The sequence below is a fragment of the Halichoerus grypus genome, chromosome 12 (genome assembly GCF_964656455.1).
Source record: "Halichoerus grypus chromosome 12, mHalGry1.hap1.1, whole genome shotgun sequence".
Classification (NCBI taxonomy): Eukaryota; Metazoa; Chordata; class Mammalia; order Carnivora; family Phocidae; genus Halichoerus; species Halichoerus grypus.
The window spans coordinates 40973085-40980209 of NC_135723.1; positions in this window are offsets into that span (position 1 = coordinate 40973085).

Sequence of the window (7125 nt, forward strand, 5' to 3'; positions counted from 1 at the left end):
AACATGGATGCAAAAAATTTCACCAAAATACTAGCCAATAAGATCCAACAGTACATTAAAAGGATTATTCACTATGATCACATGGGATTTATTCCTCCACTGCAAGGTTGGTTCAACATCCACAAATCAATCAATGTGATACCATACATTAATAAAAGAAAGAACAAGAACTATATGATCTTCTCAATAGATGCAGAAAAAGCATTTGACAAAGTACAGCATCCTTTCTTGATTAAAACTCTTCACAGTGTAGGGATAGAGGGTACATACCTCAATATCATAAAAGTCATCTATGAAAAACCCACAGTGAATATCATACTCAATGGGGAAAAACTGAGAGCTTTTCTCCTAGGGTCAGGAACATGGCAGGGATGTTCACTATCACCACTGTTATTCAACATACTACTAGAAGTCCTAGCTTCAACAGTCAGACAACAAAAGGAAATAAAAGGCATCCAAATCAGCAAAGAAGAGGTGAAACTCTCACTTTTTGCAGAAGATATGATACTTTATGTGGAAAACCCAAAAGACTCCACCCCAAAGCTGCTAGAACTCATACAGGAATTCAGTAAAGTGGCAGGATATAAAATCAATGCACAGAAATCAGTTGCATTTCTATACACCAACAAGACAGAAGAAAGAGAAATTAAGGAGTCAATCCCATTTACAATTGTATCCAAAACCATAAAATACCTAGGAATAAATCTAACCAAAGAGGCAAAGAATCTGTACTCAGAAAACTATAGAATACTCATGAAAGAAATTGAGGAAGACACAAAGAAATTGAAAATGTTCCATGCTCATGGATTTGAAGAACAAATAATGTGAAAATGTCTATGCTACCTAGAGCAATCTACACATTTAAAGCAAACCCTCTCAAAATATCATCAACTTTTTTCAAAGAAATGGAACCAATAAAGACCCCAAATAGACAGAGGAATGTTGAAAAAGAAAGCAAAGCTGGCGGCATCACAATTCCGGACTTCCAGCTCTACTACAAAGCTGTCATCATCAAGACAGTATGGTACTGGCACAAAAACAGACACATAGATCAATGGAACAGAATAGAGAGCCCAGAAATGGACCCTCAATTCTATGGTCAACTAATCTTCAACAAAGAAAGAAAGAATGTCCAATGGAAAAAAGACAGTCTCTTCAACAAATGGTGTTGGGAAAATTGGACAACCACATGCAGAATGAAACTGGACCATTTCCTTACACCACACACAAAAATAGACTCAAGATGGATGAAAGACCTAAATGTGAGGCAGGAATCCATCAAAATCTTTGAGGAGAACACAGGCAGCAACCTCTTCGACCTCAGCCACAGCAACGTCTTCCTAGAAACATCGCCAAAGGCAAGGGAAGCAAGGGCAAAAATGAACTATTGGGATTTCATCAAGATAAAAAGCTTTTGCACAGCAAAAGAAACAGTCAACAAAACCAAAAGACAACCGACAGAATGGGAGAAGATATTTGCAAATGACATATCAGATAAAGGGCTAGTATCTAAAATCTATAAAGAACTTACCAAACTCAACACCCAAAGAACAAATAATCCAATCAAGAAATGGGCAGAAGACATGAACAGACATTTCTGCAAAGAAGACATCCAAATGGCCAACAGACACATGAAAAAGTGCTCAACATCAGTTGGCATCAGGGAAATCCAAATCAAAACCTCAATGAGATACCACCTCACACCAGTCAGAATGGCTAAAATTAACAAGTTGGGAAACGACAGATGTTGGTGGGGATGCAGAGAAAGGGGAACCCTCCTACACAGTTGGTGGGAATGCAAGCTGGTGCAGCCACTCTGGAAAACAGAATGGAAGTTCTGCAAAAAGTTGAAAATAGAGCTACCATATGATCCAGCAATTGCACTACTGGGTATTTACCCCAAAGATACAAACGTAGTGATCCGAAGGGGCACCTTCATCCCAATGTTTATAGCAGCAATGTCCAAAATAGCCAAACTATGGAAAGAGCTTAGATGTCCTTCAACAGATGAATGGATAAAGAAGATGTGGTATATATACACAATGGAATATTATGCAGCCATCAAAAAATGAAATCATGCCATTTGCAATGATGTGGATGGAACCAGAGGGTATTATGCTAAGTGAAATAAGTCAATCAGTGAAAGACAAGTATCATATGATCTCACGGATATGAGAAATTTGAGAAACAAGACAGAGGATCATAGGGGAAGGGAGGGAAAAATGAAACAAGATGAAACTGGAGAGGAAGACAAACCATAAGAGACTCTTAATCTCAGGAAACAAACTGAGGGTTGCTGGAGTGGAGGGGGGTGGGAGGGATGGGGTGGCTGAGTGATGGACACTGGGGAGGGTATGTGCTATGGTGAGCGCTGTGAGTTGTGTAAGATTGATGAATCACAGACCTGTACCCCTGAAACAAATAACACATTATATGTTAATAAAAAAAATCTAAAAAAAGATGGAGCAATTCAAGAGTCCTTAATAAAGGGACTATTTAACACAGGTGTGGGCAGAGTTAATAAAAACAGTAAGGGATGTTGAAGTACCCAGAGATAGCAGAGCAGGAAGCTAATCCTATCCCAACCTCGAAATAAGGAAATAAATAATGCTATTAGAGCCAATAAAAGCTGGAGTCGTGGAGGAGAGGTTGCCCAACAGAAGAAGCAATGGGCTTGAGAGTCCTAAGCCACTTCCAGAACCCCTAAATGAAGCAGGGAAAATGTGGTAAAGACATACTTCTATCTCATCTTCCTTTTTCATTCCAGTGTACTGTTGATGGCTTTCACTGGCTAAGTTCAACAGGTTTATTGAGCTAACAAGGGAATCTGGGCAATACTGGCCCTAAAAGTTTACTATGCAGGGCAACAGGTAGGGAATAGAAGGATAGAAAATGAGTGTGAAGGAAGCAAATGTGGAATAACCAGCATACAGTGTGTGTCTATTGGTTGTTATGGTTCACAATATTAGTTGCAAACTGATGAGTAGGTATTTTTGCTGATTTGTATTAATTTTAATTATTCCCACCTCCAATCTTTTCTGGCTATAGGTTAACTCTTTTTCTACTGTTGGATTAATTTATGTCCAATCTTTTTACTATTATAAACAATATTGCAATAAACATTAATTACTGAGAGGTAACAGTTATATGAGAGGTGTTTTTAAAATAAAAATTGAGATATATATTTATAATAAAAATATCATATTTTAAGTGTACATGTTGGTGACATTTGACAACTGTATACACCCTTGTAAACACCATACCAACCAAGATATAGAACATTTACTCCCCCCCAAATGATTCCTCATATCCCTTTGTTGTCAACCTCCCCCAACCATTACTTACTCCTAGCAAGAGTTGATCTGATTTTTATCAAGACTAGACTTGCCTATTCTGTAAGTTCATAAAATGGCATGTTTAGCCAAACGTCTGTGGAAAGCAGTCTTGTTGCATATGTTAGGAGAATTCTGTTAAATTACTTTTGTGTTTTCATCAGCAATCAGTGTATGTGTGTAGCTCTATTTTTGTACTCTGTATTCTGTTCCATTGACTTATATGTCTATTATAAGACATATAGTTCTACACTCCAATAATCATAGTTTCATAGTAAGTCTTAAAATCAGTTAATATAATTCCTCCCACTTTGTTTTCTTTTTTAAAAAATTACATTGGCTATCTATCCTCAGTCATTTGCATGTCTATGTAATTTTTAGAATTAACTTGTCAATTTCTAAAAAAAAGCCTACTGAAATTTTTATTGGGTTTGTCTTGTATTCATAGATAAATTTGGGAAGAATATATATCTTAATATTACTGACCTTGCTTCTTTTTTGTGGATATCTTCACTGATTCATAGTAACTATACATTTCCAAAAATCCACAGTATATTAATAGTGTTTTTAAACACAATTATTTCTCAAACTGGTTACTCTGTTACTATTTCTTGATAAGGGGACATTGATTATGATGGAAATTTTATGGCAAACAGTTTTATGGTAACAAAATTAAAATGCCAAAAGACAAATTGTCGTTTGTCTAAGAAAAATATTTGCAATGTCTCTCACATAAAAAAAGTAATATTCTTAAAATAAAGAGGTCTTAAAAACTGAAAAGAAAACAACACTGGAAATATAGGCTAGAGAAATGAACAAATATTGCACAAATGAGATACAAATAGCGTAAGAGAAGATACTCAAATTTGTTCATAATAAGAAACACAAATTAAAACTGCACTGTTATAAGCTTTTTCTCATCAGTTTGATAAAAATTTACATTTGACAAATATTTTGTTAACAACACTGTGAGGGAAAGACACTCTTGAATTGCTGATTGGGGTTGTAAACTAATACAACTATACAACTATTAGAGAATAGAATTTAATATGTAGCAAAATTATATGTGCATTTACTTTCTTAGCAATTTTAACTACCCATATGAATCTACCCTAAAGATGCATGACGAAAAGACAAAAATATGTATACAAAAATACAATAATACATAAGGCTATCTATTCTTTGAAATAGTATTTATAACAAAATAAGACCAAAACCAACCCAAATATCTATCCAATGAAGTTGGCTAAATGAACTATAGTACATGCATCGGGTAGAGTGCTATGGAACTGTAAAAGGAATAGAGAATATGTCTATGGATGTTCTTGGAGCAATTTCCAGAAAGTACAGCTAAGTAAAAAAGCAAAGGGGAAAAATACATAATAGTGTATTATACTACTGTCTGTGAAAGAAAGGGAGAGGAACACATGCATTTGTTTTTACATACATTTTAAATTGAAAAGGTAATAAAAAGTCATTACTTCTAAAGAGAGAGATAAAATATGGTAGAGAGGACAGGGTAGAAGCTACATTTCTCTGGGAGTCAGGCACTCTGCAAATATGTGCAGCTTTTTATTCCAGCTAAGCATGGAATCACTCATGTATCTAAGACTTAGTTCTTAAAGAAGGAACCACAGCATAGGAGAAAAGTCACTTATTTCAGAATTAGTGACACCAGGGTTAGGATACTGGCTTTTCCTCCACTGGTCAGTGGGACTTTGGGCAAGTTACTTAACTTCTCTGAGCTTCAGATTTTTCATGTATAAAATGGAGATAAAATTAGTACCTACCACATAAGATTATGCAAAGGATTAAATCAAATGAAGTGACTTCACAAAGCAACGCTTCTCAATGGGAATATCAGTGCCCATAGTTATGATCAGTTTGGAGAGGTGGCTAGAAATATCTTAAAGTATGAGAATATGTGAACGATTTAATTAATAAACATTTTTTAGTATATTTAAGATTTTTTTCTGGAAAGAATATCACTGTTGTAGTCAATTGTTCTTTCCTGAGTAGAAAGGAATACAGTGCAGTTAGTCCATTGGGACTATGAACCCATGGCCAGGAGTGTGTCGGGTCTATGCATACTTATACCCATACTTGTGTTCACTACAGAGAAAAATGACAAAAACAGGTGTTTTACAGGCTACAACTCAGCAGTAAAGAATCTGTGAGTGCTGGACACTGGATAGCAATCAGGATGGGTCTATGGATATACTGTGATTACCTCAGTGTTCTACCCTAATCATCATGGTCTCCAAAGAGAAAGGAAATTCAGTGAAGAAGGAGGGAGAAGGTAAGGCTTTAAAGTTCGTCATAAAAACAATGAAACCATATAAGTAACTGTCATCTAATTAGCAAATTGCCTTTCTGTGTGACCTAGGGGAATGCCGCAAGTTTTTCTCTCTCCTATTGTTCTTCATTCCCCCAAAAAACATGAAAACAAGGAAGTTGGATTAGAAGTTTCCTAACATCTGTCTCAGCTCTGCTTCTCCTGAGCTGATGATATAATAACCCCAAACTTTAAAATTCCCATCTAGCACAGTCCTTGGAATGAGAGGGGAGTAGACAATACTTAAAAGATGAAGTTATTCCCATGGCATGTGGAAGTGAGGCTGTGTGATTTGCCATCGGGAGTGAGTCCTGGGAGTTCAACTGTTCTCTAAATCTTTTCTATGAAGAATTGTCATTTATGTTTCTGATATGGGTAATTACTTTTTCTTGGCCTTTAAATTTGAGATAGTTGCATTTTTGCTGTGTTTTTACCTAAACAAGAGTCATCCAGTCATCTTTTCAGACTCATATAGAGATAAGTAGAAGTACTTAATCTAAGCACTTAATGTTCCTTCCAAAATAGAAATATTAAAAAGAAACACAATTTCTCAGTGGTGGCATTACATGTCACCAATTAACAACTTTGTTTTAGGATAAAACGATGGAGGACACTAAAGAATTTTTGGTGCTAGTTTCATTTAAAAATTTTATAATTGTATTAGTCATTCAAATTCCACTCTACTTAATACTAGTTTAGATTACATATAAACATGGCATTGGGTCTTCCTATGCAGTCAATGGCAAAGACATTTTTCCTTTAAAATCTAAAATAGTGCTTTAAAGAAATAAAGGCCAAAGAACCCCAAAGAAATCAGCTCTGTAATATGCCATATTCCAGATAGCTCAATCATTCTTAAAGATTGGATTCAAATATCAATACACTGATCTTCAAATGAGTAGGATATTCTGTCCTCTATACAGGAGGCAACAGTCTAATTACCATAGGAGTTGGCTAAAAAATAATCCACATTTACCCAGGTGCAGGAGAATGCCTCAGGGACGTATGACTCAAGCTGGAGGAGTTTTTGAAAGGTGCTCTCTACTGCTGGGGGTCTCTACCCACACAAATCACCTCAAACTATGGCTCCTCACATCTCTGCTATGTTTCCACTCATCCTAGAGTTCTACTTTCCAAGTAAGTCCCTGGAAAGGTAGTTGTGCTGTAACTTATCCCACATAATACCTCCTGCAATTTTACAAAGCAAACTGAACCATGGTTCATACTGCCTCATTTTTAAGACCTATGATATTGCTAAGAAGGCACACAGTTCAAGGATTAAGCATATTAAATATAATTACTTTACACGTTTCCTTTGAGAAAGCAAATAGTTTACTTATGTAACCCACCAAACACCTCTCTATTCTAGTTTAAGATATTTTTCCATTAGTGCTTAAAATATAAGGATTTTGTGGGAAATTATGCTGCTTTCACTGCCAACATTCTCTATATTCAATT